This window comes from Symphalangus syndactylus, chromosome 1 (genome assembly GCF_028878055.3).
Source record: "Symphalangus syndactylus isolate Jambi chromosome 1, NHGRI_mSymSyn1-v2.1_pri, whole genome shotgun sequence".
NCBI lineage: Eukaryota > Metazoa > Chordata > Mammalia > Primates > Hylobatidae > Symphalangus > Symphalangus syndactylus.
Genome location: NC_072423.2, coordinates 151,017,563 through 151,037,775, shown reverse-complemented (window position 1 = coordinate 151,037,775; position 20,213 = coordinate 151,017,563). Strand labels below are relative to the sequence as shown.

Below are 20,213 nucleotides of genomic sequence, written 5' to 3'. Positions count from 1 at the left end.
CAATCATCCTTGGAAAAAGAGGTTGCTCGCTATTGATTTATTTCATAATTTTATCTGGGTAAAAGCCACTTGCAAAAACACCACCCTTAGTATAACTGTGCTAGTACAGAACTAAGGCCAAAGGGTGCAAAATTCAGTGAGAGTGATTTGGATTCACTTTAACAATAATAACAGCAGCAGCAGCAGCAGCAAGAGTCACAACAGCAGAGCTAGCTACCAGAAACAGGTAGCCTAGAGCTCCTTGTCCCCAGAAATGCACAGGTAGAGGCTGGGTGCTGTCCGTCTCAGTCCCTGAGGAGTAGACCTCTGTGTTGGGTGTTACATTAGGCCAGTCTGTTCTTTTGAGATCTAAGATTGTGTTATTTTAAAGGCTTTCATTACTATCCCATTAGAAGGATCAATTTGAATTTCTTGTATTTGAGTGGAAAATGCCGAAGAACACTGAGGTTTGAGTTTCTGATGTTTTGTGAATTTTTCACTGTTGATATTTCGTCAGAAAGAATCTGAGAATGTTATGATGTAAATTGGGCCAGATTTGCTAATATATTTTAAGAACATGTAATCTGTGAATAATACAAGCACTGAATTGAATATTGGAATGATTAAACAATATTCTTAAATTTAAATGATTCTTGTTTTAAAAATAGCATGTTTTAAACCACTTCTCATGATCTTTATTTTTACTTATTTTTTATACTAAATTCGGGGGCAGGGGGACAAGTGCAGTTTTGTTACGTGGATCTGTTGTGTAGTGGTGAAGCCTGGGCTTTTGCCATCACCCAAACAGTGTACGTTGTACCCATTATGTAATTTCACATCCGTCTTCCTGCTCCCACCCTCCCAAGTCTGCGATATCTGTTATAACACTCTCTATGTCCATGTGTACACGTTATTTGGCTGCCACTTACACGTGAGAACATACAGTATTTGACTTGGTTTCCGAGTTATTTCACTTAATGGCCTCCAGTTCCATTCATATTGCTTGATTTCATTCTTTTTCATGGCTGAGTAGTAGTGCGCTGTATGTGTGTGTGTGTGTGTGTGTGTGTATATATTTATATATCACATTTTCTTCAGTCATCTGGTGATGGACGTTGAGGTTATTTCTATATCCTTGCTATTATGAATAGTGATTGGCACAGTGTTGCTGAAAGTGTCCCGAGTGTAACAAGTAGAGAAGCTTTGTTTTCCTGACTGTTGTATGTAAAGTGTCCCTATTTTATTTGTGTAGGGGAGAGAAGATTTCTCTTCTTACCCGTCGCTAGGTTCGTGGCTGAGGCATCTATAGCAAAAGACAGATGAACAGGAATAAAGTATACGCATTTATCTGATGTAAGTTTTCTGCGACACGGGACCCTTCCGAAATGAAGACCGAGGGAAACAGGGAAACCCGTGTATTGTCTGCTTAGGTTTGATGAAGAGAGGACAGATGTGGAGAAGTGTGGTGTGATTAGACAAAGGGGGAGTGAGTTAATGGTGATAAACAGAGGGACACTCAGCAAGACCTGTTGGTTCTGATTCTTCTCTATGTCCCTCTGTATTCATAAATGAGGTTGTTCCTTCCTCCAGGTATAAGGAGGGCATTTCACCAATGAGAATGTTATGACCTGCCACAGGGGAGAAGAGCAGGAAAAGGGCACAGAGTAGCCTTCCTGCTTCTGCTGCTTTCTTTTTTTTTTTTGAGTCAGAGTCTCGCTCTGTCGCCCAGGCTGGAGTGCAGTGGCGCGATCTCGGCTCACTGCAAGCTCCGCCTCCCGGGTTCACGCCATTCTCCTGCCTCAGCCTCTCCGAGTAGCTGGGACTACAGGTGCCCGCCACCACGCCCGGCTAATTTTTTATATTTTTAGTAGAGACGGGATTTCACCGTGGTCTCGATTTCCTGACCTCGTGATCCACCCGCCTCGGCCTCCCAAAGTGGTGGGATTACAAGCGTGAGCCACCGCGCCCGGCCTCTGCTGCTTTCTTGAATGCCAAAGTGCCATACTTTGGGGTAGCATGTCCTGAACCCCATCATTTGCATAGCTTTACAAAGATTTCCTATTTTTTATTTTTGATTCATTTTCACATTTCAGGCATTTGCCATAAATGTTTAGCTTTACCTTGATCTACCAGATTTGGAATTTGATGGTCTATAATAAATTCACGTTTTAGCATACCAAGGGCCTGATACTACAAGCAGGTGAACAAACATACAACCTCTACATGAACTGTTGTGTAATACGCATAATTTCTCAGTTTTTCTATTTTATAATTTGGGTTTTTCTTCAGCAGGGATGGAGAGAGCACATTTTCTATCAGAAGTTACCAGTGCACAGGAAAAATGAGTCAAGATCAACTGAGTAAAAAGAAACTTAATTCCTTTAAGAGAGAAGTATATTCTACTTTGCTTTAAAAAAATAAGAGCAGGGACATAAATCTATCTAATGGCTAAAAATAGAAACGAGTGGTTGAGGATGAAAAAGAGAAGGAAAGAGAAAGATCACAGAACAGACACACAGGGAGACTTCACAGTAATAAAAAAAAATCAAGGACTCAGAGTGAGAGACAGACAAAACGAGCCATACACCTAAAGATGAATATATGCAAGGCAGGCAAACGGAAGTCGTTTTTGGGGGTGCGCAGGTAATGGTGTAACATAAGAAGAGGTGATGGGCAGATGCAGTGAGTTGTAGAGGGCCTGTTCTGTCCAATGGCTCTCAAATCTAACAAACCCTGCACTCACCAAAAGAAATCCATCTGTCGTCCACTGGCCACCAGCCTAGACCCTGGGTTTTGAACACCCACAGAAATGGGAGTGGACGTAATACTGAGTGCTTACCCTGTGCCAGGCCTGGTTCTGTGTGCCTTGCCCTTCATGCCTTAGAATCCTCACACCGTCCTCGGGAGGCCCGTGCAACTGCCATTCCCCCATTTCAGAGGTGAGGAAGCAGACCTAGAGAAGTTTCCATGACTTGTGTGATAGCACACAACTGATCAAGGATGAGTTGAGGTTTGAACCCAAGGAGCCTGGCACCAGAAAGGAAAACCCACTCCAATGCAGAAGACATACATTGTCACCCACACAGGCCCAGCCATCTCCCCTCCCACTTCATCTAACTATTGGAAGTGCGGAGATAGTTATGGCAGAGACAAAGAAACACACTCCGAGAACACACAGAAGCCTTAGAGCTAAGCATGCATGGCGTCGCATCCCAGCCTTCTGACTTCTGCTGTGCACATAATTTGTATACTAATTTTAATGCAGTCAACGCCGTTGTAGACCTCTGAAAGATGCACAGATAAATGGGGCCCGAGTGAAGGAGCTCACCCCTTGACAAATGCCTGCTTTTTTTTTTTTTTTTTAATTTAGTTTGCTTTCTTGTTTTGACCTGGCATAAAATGCCAATAAGAATTTGCTACCTTAGAAAATGTGGCACATATACACCATGGAATACTATGCAGCCATAAAAAATGATGAGTTCGTGTCCTTTGTAGGGACATGGATGAAACTGGAAAACATCATTCTCAGTAAACTATCACAAGGACAAAAAACCAAACACCGCATGTTCTCACTCATAGGTGGGAATTGAACAATGAGAACTCATGGACACAGGAAGGGGAACATCACACTCCAGGGACTGTTGTGGGGTTGGGGGAGGGGGGAGGGACAGCATTAGGAGATATACCTAATGCTAAATGACGAGTTAATGGGTACAGGAAATCAACATGGCACATGGATACATATGTAACAAACCTGCACATTGTGCACATGTACCCTAAAACCCTAAAGTATAATAAAAAAAAAAAAAAAAAAGAAAAAAAAAAAAAAGAATTTGCTAGAGACAAAACTTGGCAGCAGGGTTTTTGCCAGGTGAAAATGGGGTTCTAGGATTCCTGTGGTTGCGTTATGCCTAGCTGATAGTAGGCACTCAGTCAATGTTGATGACTGGATCACGAGATTTAGCAGTTGTTTAACAATCAATGCTTTCCCAATTTTCAGGATTTTTTTTTTTTTTGAGACGGAGTATTGCTCTTGTTGCCCAGTCTGGAGTGCAATGGTGCGATCTTGGTTCACCACAACCTCCGCTTCCTGCGTTCAAGCGATTCTCCTGCCTCAGACTCCCGAGTGGCTGGGATTACAGGCCTGTGCCACCACGCCTAGCTAATTTTGTATTTTCAGTAGAGCCGGGGTTTCTCCATGTTGGTCAGGCTGGTCTCGAACTCCCGACCTCAGGTGATCCGCCCACCTTGGCCTCCCAAACTGCTGGGATTACAGGCATGAGCCACCGCACCTGGCCCTTACGTACAGTGTTTTCCTAGTTATCTCAGAAACTTCTCTAGGCCAATAAGGTAGGTAATAGGATTCCCATTTTCCAGGAGAGAAAACCAAGACCCAGAGGACTAGCTGTCTGGAGTGAGGTCTTAGAGCTGGCAAGTGATGGAGATGGCACCTGAGGGCTTCTGCTTCTAAATCTGTGTTCTGTCCTCTAGGTTGCACTGCCCTTCAGTGATTTAAATGGAAAGCCATGGATCAATCTCTAGGGAAATGTGGTTGCCAGAGCTGTAGCATTTCTGACAAAGGTGAAGCTCTGATTTTTTCCCGTCTCCTGGAAGGAGGAATATTAAATATCTGCAGTGTCTAAATTTCTTTAACTTTCCTTCCAATCTTTAGTCTCTTTAAGGAGGTTATTTAGAACTCTGATTTCTGTTTGTTTTTAATGTCCTCTGCAATTGAAAGAAGACATTGAGTATGATGCTTAATTGTAGTAGATATTTCCTGGACTAGTTCATAAGATCTATTTTGTGAAGGAACTGCCACAGTCAGTTGTGATAATAGCCATAATAGTTTTAAAGTGATGTTTTCCAGTGCAGATTCACTTATTGCCTAGTTTTTGAAATTATTTTGAGTAAATATTAGAGAATAATATTTTAAACCATGTTTTTATTTCCAAAAATTCTAATTAAAAATTAAGCATTCTTCAGAACAAAGAAAACACCTTGCCTTTCCCAATTCCCACCCTGATCCTTTATTTTGCTCCATTTTCCCGTAAATCCAGAGAACTTTGTTACATGCAGTAAGAAGTAGAAGATTTCACTGGGGCATGCTTTGACTTCCCCAGTTCCCTCCATGAAAGAATTAAGCATGATTTTTATCCAAAGAATGAGATGAAAGGAGGATTCCGTGCACCATCGTTTTGGTTTGTCCTCTTCTCTCACAGGGAAAGAGGAGCCGAAATGTGCTTAATTGTTTGCTGTGTTTCCTGTGCACATGTACTTATCCCTCACATCACCCGAGACCAAGTGAAGAGGGAGTGTTTAGAAAAAAGAGGAGGAGGCCAATACCCGTTGAAAGTAAAATGCTGGCATCTTAATTTTAAGAGAACACAGAAAGCCAAATGCTTTCAGAAAAGGGTCCCTTCACGGAGTAATTTGCCTGGTATGGCATCCCAGTTTGTTGTATAATTTCAGCCCTGTTACTATGGTAACCTGCTTTAGTGTCGCAGCAATTGTTAATCAGGATTTGTCGTTATTCCCCTTTCATCACGAGGCTCTATATCCTTATGGATTAAATCACAGTTCTCATCGACAATGGCGTAGATCAAACATTACTGCCAGACATAAAACCCCGGGTCGCTCCCTGTCATTTTCCCCGTTACCAGAAGCAGCAAATGCAAGCTGAAGTCTAACTTTTGCAAGGAAATCAGGGCTCATTCTGGCTCCTCTGATACCTACCCTCATGACAGAATTCCAAGCAAGAGGGCCGCTTTCGTTTCCAATCACCCTGTGCCCATGGGAAGGGCAAGCACCATTTTGTGTCATTGCAAACCTGACTCTTCAGATACATATCCAGGCAAAAAGTTGTTGTAGTGTGACCTGTAATTCTTCCTCAAACCTTATTCTTACTCTTATTTTTGGAGCAGCCCACTTTCTCTTTCTTTCTCATTGATTTTCTAGATTCTTGTCTGCTGCTTTTCTGTAGGAAGACCGTGTCAAGAAGCAGGGGAGACCAAGACGCTACCCCAGTTGAGGATGTTTTGTGGTGAATCACAGAGCCCTGCGAGGCTGGTGGAATGGTGGCTTGCTTTTCCCATTTGTGAAGTCTGGTGGTAACAATACCCAGACAGGGAAGTGAACAACCCTATAGTATAGTGACCGGATTTAGCAGGGCCGGATCGCCACCATCTTTAGGAGAGTCAGGTTAAAGGAACATAGGAGTGGTGAGGGCTGGCGGTACCATGTTCGAGGTTAGGTGCACATCGCTAGTCGTGGTGTGTCTTCATATTGCTAATGGCTTTGTTTAGGAACGAGAACTGTTAAACCATGCTTGTTAATAGCCTCTGGAGCCAGTCTGCCTGGGTTCAGTGTTTGGCTCTGCCACCTCCCAGCTGTGTGACCTTGGCAAGTTTTTGAACCTCTCTGAGTTTCACTACCTAAAACCAGGGTAATAGTAGCACCTACCTCAGAGTCCATGAGGATGACCTAAGTTAATATTTGTGAAGCGCTTAGACTGGTGACTGGCACGCCATGAGTGTTGTATAGGTGTTTGTAAATAGATGAAAAAGAACCAACATTGCACGTACATGTATTCAAAATATATTCAAGATCAGATTATCCAAATACCAGTAAGGTGTTGAAAACAGCGCTTCCCCCCCTCCTCCCCCTTGCCTTTCCCTGCTTTTTCTCCTTGATGTCTGCAATGTGCCCAACCCCCAAGTATAATTCTGATTGGCTAAATTAATTCTGCAGCATCCTGCTGTGAATAATTATGTTGATCCAGTGTGTATTCTGATGCCTTTTTTTTTCTCTTTGCCTAAATTATAATGTGACAATTGCGGCTCACAGCTGGCTCATCAGAGGTGGGCAGTTGGGGGATTGGCACATCTGACTGTGCTTCTCTGTTAACTCTGTGCCTTGATTGCTTAAGACAAGACACATGTAAACCCCATGATTATTGCCATTTTTTTGGACTTTGCAAAGACTCTGCCTTCAAACATAAAGCTGCTGGGCTCGTTTTGGGGGAGGGGGCATGTAGGAGTCTCCTTTCCCCTCCTCCTGCCTCTGCCTGCTTTTCCTTTCAGACAATAAATAGCTGTCAGGCTTATGTCAAGGATGAAATTATAGGTGCACATGAGGTCTTGATTACATTGTTTTGGAGAGATTGCTATTAGCATACTGAAATGAAGTCTAATTTTTCACTGGCGGAGCTGAGTCAAACTCCAGGGACAGGCATGGCCTATGCAGTGTAAGGCGAGAACTGTCCGATGGGAGCACCTGTTCTGTGTGGGGATCAGCTCTTCCTTCCTTAAGACAAACAATAGGAATAAAATAATTCATACAAAGAATAGCTTTGCATTCGAAAAGAAAGACCAACTGATAAAGGATGGAATAAGACATTTCGGTTAGATAAGGCTCTTTGTGAAATGACCGTATATGATTTTCAAGTGTGTTTAATCCATGTTAAGGCAGCATCTCGATTATTGATTAAGCCTGTGTGTTAGCCTGAAGAGTGTACTATCTGATTTTTTAGGTTGCTTGCCGCCTGCATAATTCACTTTATACTGCCCGGCCCCACAAGCAGGCATCCTCTGAAGAGGCGTGTTTGTGAGCACTCCATCCACAGGGCGGGTGGCCTTCTTGTACTTTTGATGTTTATACATTCTGATGATGTGACCATGTGGCCTGTTCACTTTCAAAATCCTTCAATATAAAAATTATTCTTGGCAAGTGGTTTCCCTGAAATGTGTAAGAAATGGTGCCTCCCAAATGATGGTGGATTAATAATTATACATGGCTTATTATAACTGTCCTGGCTCACTGTGGTGAAAATTTAAAAATTACACGCATACACAGACAGATATACGTACACCCGCATCTGCATGCGTGTATGTGTAATGATTTTGGCATTGTAACTTGAAAGCTTATTCAATATCATTGTTTCATCATTACTATTAAGGGAAAAAAAATGAGTATTTGGTATGGGTGGAGACGAGGGGAGCGTGTCCTCCAATTTGAAATCTGTAACAGTGGAGAAAATTTGTAAACAGGCATATATTTACGTATTTGGAGTATATATTTTCAGTACCTACTACATGCAAGACACTGCGCTGTAGTCACTGCAGATTCAGAGGTGAGTTAGAAATGGTTCCTGCTGTCCAGGAGTGTGTGTTCTGGACCAGAACAAAACAAGCATGAGTACATAACCCTAGAGCAGCAAAGAATGGTGCGATCATAAAGGAAGAACCCATATTTGCTTTGGGTTTTTTTCCCCCTAGCTATTTGGGTGATGTTAGAGTAAACTGAGGAAGAGAAGAGAGAGTGAAGGTTTAATGGAGGAGGTTGTATTTGAAGTGTACTTCGCAGTGTGGGGAGAATTTTAAACACAGAAATAAAAGGCATGCCCAGAAGGGTGAAACTCTAAAAGCAGGGTGAGGTCTCGTCTGGCCAGAGGTTCTCCCCTTGGGATGGTCTCGCATCAGTAGACAACTGTGGGTAAAACAGCTGCTGCCTGAAATCCACAGACACCGGAAGCGGGTGAGTGGCTGCTGAGGGCCGAGGGCTGGGGGTTTTGAGGAAACGAGGAGTGGCTGGATGTACGTACAGGGGTATTTTGGGGGTGACGAAAAGGTTCTAAAATGGAATGTGGTGGCGGTTGTACAACTTTCTGAATAGACTAAAAGCCATCGGATTGTATACTTTAAATGGGTCAGTTGTATGGTATGTGAATTACATCTCAATGAAGGTGTTATTTAAAAAAAGTACTGCTGCTTACTGATGAAATCACACTTTCTGGGCATGGTGCTGGTCTGATCCTTGTTAGGAGCCCTGGACTGGAGCAGATGCTGGACATAGCGATCAGGCTGAAAGGAGACGGAAGGGCTTGCTGAAAGGATTGCAAAACCCACTGTCAAAAGGGAGCCATTGAAAGTTTTAAAGTAGAGTCTTGGCACATTCACACTGTTCTTTAAAAAGCTACTCACAGACGTGTGGTGGATGGTTTCTGGAAGCTGGGACGCCAGCTGGGGCTTGTTGGGTCACCGGCAGAGGCGAGGTGGCCATTACCAATGCAGATGAGGTCGGGTTGCAGTGAGAGTGGAAATCAGGTGACAAATGTAAGGGACACAGAGAGCAGAATGCCCTCAGGGCCTGGTGCTGCCTGGGTGTGGGGCGAGTGGGAGAGAGGGTCTGAGGGGGTCCTCAGTTTTGAGCCAGAGTAGATGAGAAGGAGCAGGCCTGGAGGGTGTGACGTGCTCAGTGTTGCATGTGTTGGATTCGAGGAACCGGCGATCCATCTTGGAGAAAGATGGGAATGTGGCTCTGACCCCAGCAAAGGGGCTGGCCACTGAGCCTAGGGAGTGTGCAGTCGGGTGTGGAGGGTGAGCTTCCGCAGCAGCTCAGTCATCAGCTGTTGGCAGGAGGCCCCAGACCTTCACCACGTAGGCCTCACCACCGCTGCCCTCATGTCCTCACAATGTGGCGGCTGACTTCCCCCAGGGTGAAATGGTCCAGGAGTGAGTGAAAGTCACAGTGTCTTTATAACCCTGCCTGGGAAGTGACACATTGTCTGTCCTATGGGTCATGCAGACCAACTGTGTACAGGGTGGAAGGGATCACATGGGGCATGAGAACAGGAGGCAGGGGCCACAGGGGCTGTACTGGTGACAGTCGACCACCTCTTGACGGCCGGCACTGCTCTTGGCATGGCCGTCTGCATGGAAAGGCTGTAAAGAGAAGGGTCCTCAGCCACCAGCTCACAGGCAGGGAAGCTGATGCTGCCTGCAGGATTCCTGCATTCTCCTAGCATCTTGGGCACCCCCCATGTGCCAGGGGCTGGGAGACAAGATGAGCAGGGCACCGTTTCTCTGGACTGTCACTTCAGCGAGTTTGCTGCCCTTCGACTCTAAGCAGTGCAGAGACCCCGGACCACAACAACCGTGTTCCTCAGACTTTGATGCAAAACACCAAAGAGAGGCAAAATGACTTGAGAGGGACCGGAAAGGGAAGCGAGTCTCCCTGCTTTGAGGTGTTGCTGCCAGTACCTGTGCACTTGGCCACAGTCCAAAGCGACTCCATTGCGGGCACAGCCGTGGGGCTGACGTCAGACCCCAGCCTGGCACAGCGAGCACTCGGAGGCAGTGGGCAGAAAGGGCTCCTCTCGGCTCTGCAGCCGGAAAGGGGATATCTTTTTAAATAAGAGTTACAGATAATATTCATATAATGCACGCTGTTTTAATTTTTAGGTCAGGGCTGAAGAGTTTTTCTTTTTTTTTTTTTTTATGAGAAAGGGAAAATGTTGTTTTTAAAATTAGGAGTAGGAATTTAGGCCAGGCACAGTGGCTCATGCCTGTAATCCCAGCAGTTTGGAGGCTGAGGCAGGCAGATCACTTGAGGTCAAGAGTTCCAGACCAGCCTGGCCAACACGATGAAACCCCATCTCTACTAAAAATACAAAAATTAGCCAGGCATGGTGGTGCACATCTGTAGTCCCAGTGGCTTGGGAGTCTGAGACAGGAGAATCTCTTGAACCTGGGAGGCAGAGGTTGCAGTGAACTGAGATCGCACCACTGCACTTCAGCCTGGGCAAGAGAGTGAGACTTCATCTTAAAAAAAAAAAAGGGGGAATTTAGTTATATTTAACAAGTAATCATTTTGGGAGGCCAAGGCAGGAGGATTGCTTGAACCCAGGAGGTCAAGGCTACAATGTGCCAAGATGTGATTACTGCACTCTATCCTGGGTGACAGAGTGAGACCCCGTCTCAAAAAAAAAAAAAAAAAAAAAACAATGAGACCCTGTCTTAAAAAAAAAAAAATCATAATTTGTTGAGAAGTAATTAAAGACATGCAGAATTGGAGAAGGTAGGACAACTCCGATGAGTCCGAGTGAGGGGTAGAGGATCTGGCGAGTGTGTTTGTCGATGGTAAATTTATTTATTTATTTATTTTGAGACAGAGTCTCACTCTTGCCCGGGCTGTAGTGCAATGGTGCAATCTTGGCTCACTGTAACCTCTGCCTCCCAGGTTCAAGTGATGGTCTTGCCTCAGCCTCCCAAGTAGCTGGGATTACAGGCACATGCCACCACACCTGGCTAACTTTTTTTTTTTTTTAGACGGAGTTTCGCTCTTGTCGCCTGGGCTGGAGTGCAGTGGCACAATGTCGGCTCACTGCAACTTCCGCCTCCTGGGTTCAAGCAATTCTCCTGCTTCAGCCTCCCAAGTGTCTGGGATTACAGGTGCCCACCACCATGCCCAGCTAAGTTTTTCTATTTTTAGTAGAGATGGGGTTTCACTATGTTGGCCAGGCTGGTCTCAAACTGCTGACCTCAGGTGATCCACACGCCTCGGCCTCCCAAAGTGCTGGGATTACAGGCGTGAGCCAGTGTGGCCGGCTGATAAATATTTTATCCAACTTCTGTCCTGCTGCCCTCCCTGCCCACGCCCCTCCAGTGCCTGTGCTGATTGAAGGGAGAAGGTCTTAACTTACCACGACTTACATTGCCACCTCTTGATACTTGCCAGTTTCCCCTTTTTGCAGAGAGAGAAGGGAAACATTGGGCAGGCTAACGTTTTAATAACATTGTTTGGTATTCACTGTATTAATTGTGTGTCTGCCTTCTGTCTGTGGACAGTCACAGCCTGTCCGTTTGTGGTGGTGGTATGGAGTTCTCTTTGGAAAATAAATGCATATACATATAGTGGTTTCCATGAAATATGTAAATAATAGCACAGTTGGCAGAAACCATAAAGGTGGTATGGAAATGACTAATATTTGAGAAGCACTACTTTGTGGCACATGGGACAATATATTTGTGCTGTAGGCCACCGCCCTGAGCTCCCCGTCAGTAGTGCCACGGTGGGCACCATCAAGTCCTAGGAGTGTGGCTCCTGGCAGATCATTCAGCCTCAGTTTCCACATCTCTAAAATGGAACGAGAACACCCGTCCTCTTACCTATGCCAGGACTGTTGTGAGGCCCAAATGAGATTATGTTTGTGCAGCCTGTGTCACTTAAGGCTGCCAACATGCCCTTCTATCAACTGAACTTTCACTCCACAAAAAATTGGATTTCCATATATGCAAGACAATAAGCTATTTTACATTTCTCTAGAAGTTTAGCAAATACTGTAAAATACGTTTTAGAATAAGATGAAACAAACCGTATTTTAGTTTTGTCTTCTTGCTTTTCAGATGATACTGTTATCTCCAAGCCTGACTACCTTTTCATATAAATTAACCCCTCGGTTTTCTACAGCTCCCTCTGTATCTGCCCAGTTGTGTTCCCTTGCCCCAGTCTTTAGGTTTATTAATCTAGAAATTGACTCATGTTGGTCTATCTGTTTTACTTTGATCTTGTGAGGTGAGTCCCAGTTTTGGGTGTCCTGGCGAGCCAGTGCCAGTGTTGTGTGCTTTATTCTGAGGGCTGGGTGCTGGGGAGGGGGCAGCCCACCCTTTCCTCTGTTCTGGAGAGGCTGAGAGAGAAAGATGGGATGGCACCAGTTAACGGAGTCATTTCTTTCTTCTGGTGGTGTGGCTGCCTTTGAATTCCTACCCTGTGGCCAGAGGGGGGAAGCGGAGGCAGAGAGAAGGTTAGGGCAGGGGCATTTGAGGCACAGGAATAACCTCTTCAGCACCCACGAGTAGGGGGCCCCAGGCTGCTGTCTGCTCTTGCCCTATCCCTCTCTGGGATGTTCTGTGTATTTCTGGGACCGACTGGTTGATGGTGACAGGGTCCCAGGCCACAAGGGAAGCCTCAGTCTGTAACACAGCAACTTTGTTGATGACAAAGAGGCAGAACTTTTAAAATGGAGCCCATAATGTTCATGCTATTTCTTGTGAGTAGGAATTTTTGTTGTTGTTAGAGCAGCTTTTACAAACAGTGAGGTGGTTTTTTTTTTTTTGTTTGTTTTTGGGCCAACTTTATCTGTCAATTTACAAATAGTTGATGGTAAGTGCTGTTTTTTCCTACTGAATTTAGTTAAACCACCAAGGGTGGCTTTCTCACACTGGGATTGCAGTTGCTCTGTTGGGTTGGGGAAAAAGTATCCTAATGACCCAGGAACACTTTAATAAAAAGGTTCAGTTGAAACTACAGGAATGCCGAGAGTTGACTGAACATGCAGAGAAGTTCTAAGCGGGTAATCTGCAGTGAGGGAAAAGTACAGCGCCTTGTGGCTTCTAGGATGTCCTTTGTCCTACCTTCTCGGCTCTTTTCAAATTGAAGGAAGTGGGTGAGAGAGATGCTGCTAATTACATCTATGAATAAAGTGACACAGGGCACCGGCTCTGAGCAGAGACCAACACAACTTGAGAGAGAAAATCAGTCTGTCATATTTGTACAAATATGTGCACTTCGATGATAATTACCATAGTCATTGTTTACTATTGCTACGCTATATTATCTATTCAGTGATATTAAATACATAACTCTAAACATCATCCCCAAACAAATTACCTCTTATCAATTGAAACCAATTAAAAATTTCAAAATGCAACCATGTAATCAACAGCTTACTACACAATAATTATGACCAAAATGCCAATTAATGTGTTAATATGTGACCTCAAATCTACAGAAACAAACAAAAAAAAGCAGCCTCAGATAGCAATTATGGACTAGTTTGATTGACAGTTATCTGTGAGTTTGTTTTTCCGTCTGACTCAGTAATTTGACTTATATGAAAACACCCGGCCTGTTGTCTCCCGTGTTCTGAAGCCATTGTGTGAAAAGTGTGCGGGATTTAAAAGCACAGCCTTTTCTCTTCAGCTCCTGCATGTCTCTTCCCTGCACTGCCGAGTCGCATCCCTTTCCAGCATCGTTTCTGCTGCCCTTGAACCTGTGGAGTGGGAAGCACGACAAGGATCTCTCATTTTATGTATCAGTAAGGTGTAGCGTGGACAGACCCGTGTCGCTGCCTGGACACCACTGGTGGTGTTGATTTTATGGAGCCCAGGCTGGTGCGTGCATGTGTGTGTCAGGTGGGCAGTGATGGGGGTGGTGGGGTTGAGGCATGTTGATAATTCACAACATACCCTCTATCTAGTTGGGATCTGTAAAGGAGGAGGTTAGGGGAGGGAGAATCCATGCGTACCTGTGGGAGGGTATCAAGAAGGCCTTCCTGGGGAGGTGGAGGTGAGCCGAGCTCACCAGGAGCTTCACCCACCTGGGGACGTGCAGTGAGCCAAGATTACGCCACTGCACTCCAGCCTGGGTGACAGAGCGAGACTCTGTCTTAAAAAAAAAAAAAAAAAAGAAGAAGAAGAAGGGCTTCCTGGAGGAAGCTTAGTCAGTGGAAAGTATTTAGAGAGGAAGGGACTGGAAATAGAGAACATTTTAGCAGGCCGGGCGTGGTGGCTTATTCCTGTAATCCCAGCACTTTGGGAGGCTGAGGCGGGCGCATCATGAGGTCAGGAGATCGAGACCATCCTGGCTAACACAGTGAAACCCCGTCTGTACTAAAAATACAAAAAATAAAAAATTAGCCGGGCATGGTGGCGGGCGCCTGTAGTGCCAGCTACTCGGGAGGCTGAGCCAGGAGAATGGTGTGAACCCGGGAGGCGGAGCTTGCAGTGAGCCCAGATTGCACCACTGCACTCCAGCCTGGGTGACAGAGTGAGACTCTGTCTCAAAAACAAAACAAAACAAAACAAAACAAACAAAGGGAACATTCTAACAGGAGAAAGGGCGTTGAGTGCTTGGGTTGGGTCAAGGCACAAGTTTGGCTGAAATTTAGAATCTTTGAAGGAAAGCAGTGGTGAGATTATTTAGACTGGGAAGATGAACCTGCCAATCTTATTTCTTATCTGCATGTGTCACTTGATGAGAAGGCCATGTCTCCACCCTTTAGTAAAGGCCAAGGTCATTTAAAAGGTTACCTGGCCTTTTTAAGTGACTTGAAATGTTTAGCACAGTTTTAGAATGTCAGTGTCTCACCACCTGACCCTTATTTCCTTGGTTTATGACGGCCAATTTATTGTGTCTGTTTTATTCAAAAGAAAACTGGGGGTGCTTCTAAAATAGTTTCTTATTTCAATGTGCACACACCTCCACTCTGAAACATGGCTCCCTTAACTGCACAGGCAAATTTATCACACGTAGTTGTGAGCATATGTTTGTGTGTGTATTGCAGTGGAAAATCCCCTTGAAAAATCAGCAAATTGGACTTCAGCTTGAAAAGTATAGACAGAGAACAAAACTCTCTGTGTGCAAATATATGTATATGTGTGTATCTAAAAACATATATATACACATGTATACGTATGTATATATAAATAAAATTGGATTGAGTCATAAAAGTATAAATATGTCCAATGTAAAATCTACTAGAGAAGGAGTTTGTTTTTATGACTCAGAGGGGATGTGTAATAAAGAGGTATTTTTAAGACCGAGAGCTAGTGTGTGTCAGTTTCTTTTTGTCCATTCTTTGTGTCCGTGGCAGGAAGATGAGTCACTGGATCTGAATCACAAGGCGATTAAGGGCCCCAGGAAAGGCTGATTTCAGGATGGATATTTAGAAGCCTCAGCTAAATCAGGTCTTGGGTATCTAGGTGGATTGGGGAATTAGTGAAACAAGTATTTCTCTTCATTTTTTTAGACTCTGTGGATCTCTTGCTCAATACACAAGTACTTTTTTTCCCCCAAAAAATCATATGAAGAAAGAGGAAGTGCTGCCCATTCTGAAGGAAGTTGTTAAAAATGAGTAAAGCACACTTCACGTTCACAGCAGCAGTATTCACAATAGCTCCACGTGCCCATCGACAGGTGAATAGGTAGACAGAACGTGGTCTGTCTGTGCAATGGAATAGTATTCAGCCTTAAAAAGGAAGGAAATTCTGTCACTTGCTACAACAGGGATGAACCTTGAGGACCTGATGCTATGAGAAATAAGCCACCCACAGAGACAAATACTATGTAATTCCACTGAGTTGAGTGAGGTTCCTAGAGTAGTCAAATTCATAGAGACAGAAAGTAGAACGGTGATTTCCAGGGGCTGAGGAGAAGAGGGGATGAAGAGCTGCTGTTTAAAGGATGCAGAGTTTCAGTTTTGCAAGACGAAAAAGTGCTGGAGATTGATCATACATCAATGTGAACGTACTTAACCACTACTGAGCGGTACACTTAGAAATGGTTACAATGGTAAATTTAATGTGAGGTGTCTGTCACCACAATTACAAAAGTGAAATAAGTGAAGCTTATTAAGGATAGACAGCAGATGGCTGAGAAGTTGGCCTGGCTCGACCGTTGTCTGGTGGGAGCATGTGGATGAGGCATGAGGTGGGGAAATAAGGCACCTGTCTTTCTTCCAGTTAATTGTTCTTTCCCTCATGCCTTCCACCTTCCTTTCCCTCCTGATGACTCATCCTGTCTCCCTCTAACATGCCTGCTGCATACTTTCTTCCTTTTCCCTGCTGGTCCACCCGACCTATTTTTACTCCCTCACATTTGGTTGTCTTTATTCTCGGAGGAGAATGCCCACACCAGTGTCTTTCTTCAGCACAGCTTTCTAGCTTCTTTTTTTCCATTTTAAGACCGACAGTGGCATAGGGTCAATGGGTGAGGTAGAGATATACTGATCTTTCTTTGGTGGCAGTTAGGGATATTCACATTGGTCACTTCCCAAAGTGACAGCAGTGGTAGCACAGGTGAGGGTGTTGCCCACCGTCTGAGAAGCCCATGAAGTATATTGGCTGCTCTTCCATGTTGCCCACTTCATAATGAAGTGTTGCTATTACGTTATGAAATATATTCCAGGAGGAAGCCGTGCAACAGCTTTAGAAAAAAATTCTAGAACTAGAACATGCAGTTGGTTTTCAAATCTCGTATTCTTAATTTCAATCCTTTTATTTAGGATCCAGGCTTTAGGATTCCCTCTCTCTCTCTCTGATATCACTAATTAAAAATTATCCAAATATTTAACATTATATAGAAATAAACATAATGGTGTATTTGACAGAATTTGACAATTTTCATGTGGATATTCAATGCCTTGTGGTCAAAGTTTAAATCAAAACCAGTGTGTTCTTGGCTTCAGGAATCTGTACCATCATAGATAGCAGTGGAGAAGAGGAAATAATAGTCTGGTATACTTAACCCATAATATAGATTGTATATTTCTTGAAAGTGGAATGCAAAGGTGGCAAAGGCCTGATGTTGTTGAGGGATGGGAAATTGTCAAATGCCGTCACTAAATCAGTGTGGTGGACACGCGTGCTTGAAAACCTTGCAGAAGAGTAGCCATCAAAAATACTTATGGTTCTTACCAAGGTTATGGCAGGGGTGACCACCCAATAAGGTAGCACCCAAATCGGCTTCACTGCTTCAGTAAGATGGAAACCTCAAGGACACATTTGTGGTTTTCTTTTCTTTTCTTTTTTTTTTTTTTTTTTTGAGACTGAGTGTTGCTCTGTTGCCCAGGCTGGAGTGCAGTGGCACATTCTCGGCTCACTGCAAGCTCTGCCTTCCAGGTTCATGCCATTCTCCTGCCTCAGCCTCCTGAGTAGCTGGGACTACAGGCACCCGCCACCACACCCAACTAATTTTTTGTATTTTTAGTAGAGATGGGATTTCACCGTGTTAGCCAGGATGGTCTTGATCACCTGACCTCGTGATCCGCCCACCTCGGCCTCCCAAAGTGCTGGGATCACAGGTGTGAACCACTGCGCCCAGCCACATTTGTGTTTTATAGGAACAATAAATTTCCATTTTAAATGAAACAATTGTACTTTTTTCTTGTGAAGTAATGTTGAAGTATAGATCAAATACATCAATTGTTTGAAGATCATTTAAAGAAAATCACATGTGTATTGAAAAAGATTTTAATTTTTTTTTCTTGGAAATAGTGATCTATTGTTTTAGTGGAAAAAGGAAGTATAGTTTTTACATGTTCTTTAATATTGATTTATAGAAGCTTACCATTACCTCTTTAAATACCACGGTACAGTAAAATTTAATGGGAAAGCTAATTTTTAATAGTTTGATAGATGTGTGTATGTATTATATATATATATATATATAGGTTTTACCTTGCATTTGCATTTTAAGAGAACAAGCTTATTTTATGATTAACAGAATCATTAAAAAATTTTTATTGTAAGCTTGCCGGTGTCCTAGATTTAAAAAGTTATGCCGACACCACATATAGTCTAATGATGACAGTAAGGATAAAGAAATACTGAACTTTTCTAAGTAGGCTTGTGTCGGTAGGGATATTGATGACATTCTGAACCTATTTTGTGTTTATTTAGGAGAGAGTAAATGAGCAACTAAGTGAATTGATGTGTTGGACACCAACATTTTCACTGTGGAAGGAGACATAAGTATGAGGAATGTGAGGTACTGGATTTGAGTTGAAAGTATCAGTATGAACTCATGTTAAAATACACACACACTCTCTCTCTCACTGTTCTGGTTGTATCAACTCAAGAGCCTAGAAGCTGTTCCATCCCAATACACACACACACACACACACTCTCTCTCTCTCACTGTTCTAGTTGTATCGACTCGAGCGTAGAAGCTGTGCCATCCCAGCCATTATGGGCATCTCTCATGCCCAGATCTTAGTTTCTGAATTTCTCTTTCCACTAGAAGAAACCATGAGAGAAATGGTGAGCCTCAGATCCTTTATTGCACCAAAAGCAAGGAATGCTCTCCATAGAGGGAAAGCTGAGGGCTTGCCAGGACACTGGCTGACAGGGTCTCTCACTAGTCAAACTCGGGATGTTTGGAACATCAAAAAAGAATATTAATGATCATGTATTATAAGTACATTAAAAAAAACCCATATGAGTCCACAGTGATGAGAGTTGGGCAGGGGCAGGGAGGGGAAAGCTCTGCTTTGTAGGAAAATGCCAGATAACAAATATGGAAGGAGTTAGAGAATTAGAAATTCGTCTTGTTATAACTTTAATGTAATCAACTGGATGGATGGATGTGAAAATTACTGGGTGAGAGGTTGTTGATGTTAGCACAGTATTCTCTGTGCTTTTGCAATGGAGAGGTTGGCCGTGACCTTAATGAAGTGGTCAGGTTTGGTGTCACTAATGGTGGGAGTCCTGATGTGATGGGGTAGGAGGGATACCTGACGCCCCTGGGAAGAGTGGCTTCGATGCTGCCAAGGAGAATGTCATGAAGTACAGAGCTAAGTGCAGGAACTCTTTCAGGTTAGGGAGACGAAGCAGAAATAACAGCCAATTGCAATGAATGAAACTTGGTTGGATTCCATATTGAAACAAACAAAATGGCTATAAAGGACATTTTTGAGACAATCGGGGAAATGTGAATATGGACTGTATGTTGGATGATGGTATTGAATCAACTTTCCCTTTTTTAAAGGTGTGGCTGGATAGGAGAGAGTGTTTATTCTTGAGAGATTCGTATTGGATTACCTAGGGTGAAATTTCACAAGGTCTTAAGCCCAGTTTTGGATAGTTTGGTAAAAGGAAAGCGTGTGTGTGTATGAGAGAGAGAGGATTTGAGAAGATGTTAATTCTTGGTGAATGTAGGTGAACAGTTATCAGTGTTCAATGCTATATATTGTTTGTTTCTGTAGGTTTGACATTTTTCGAAATAACAAATAAGTAAATAAAACTAAGTGTCTCAGAAATTAATCTCCTCTTTTCCTGTGGACACATAGAGACGTGGTGCTAGGATGGCCTCTGGGAAATAGTTTCTGCAAGATAAGCATATTCTTCCTCCATTGCCCCCACCAGAGAAATGTGAATGCAGATTCACTTCTGTTGACCAGTGGTGATGGAATAGAATTTTTCCAGTCATGCAGTTGTACTTATTTCCTTCTGGTTCTGTATCGATAAGCTTCATTCTTTTTTTTTTTTAGCTTCATTCTTTAGAAATTAGATTCTTTACTTAGTCAAGTCTATAATCAAAATAGACTTTCCATGGTAAGTAAAGTAACATGGGAGCTTGTAACAATACCTGTCATTTATGAAGACCTACTATGTGCTTGGCACTGTGCTGTGTTTTTATTTAAATCGTCTCCATTCTTCTTCATCCCCATATTACCAGGAGGAGACAGGCTCAGGATGCCAAGTGGCTTTCACAAGGCCGTGTGGTGAATACATCGTAGATTAGAAATTTAAACCCAATTCTGTCTGACTCTAGTTTACCTATGTATTCATCCTCCAGTATCATGCTGCCTGTATTCCTGGAAATAAACCATTTTACATAGTTTCTAATGGGATTACATTTTTTAAAGGAAATTCATGGTGGTAAAGATCTCGTTATCA

General features: G+C 43.4%; 1 protein-coding gene across 12 annotated transcripts in view; it reads left to right on the top strand.

Annotated features, from left to right (window-relative positions):
- The window catches only part of MSRA (methionine sulfoxide reductase A), a 376,185-nt gene that overhangs the window by 85,004 nt on the left and 270,968 nt on the right, over window positions 1-20,213 (top strand). Inside the window, exon 3 of one of the 12 annotated variants that reach the window (XM_055288723.2) lies at window positions 18,216-18,323. The exons of the other annotated variants lie outside the window; for them this stretch is intronic. The gene's annotated coding sequence lies outside the window, so the exon portion shown is untranslated. The remainder of the gene's footprint in view (window positions 1-18,215; window positions 18,324-20,213) is intronic. 12 annotated transcript variants of the gene reach the window in all.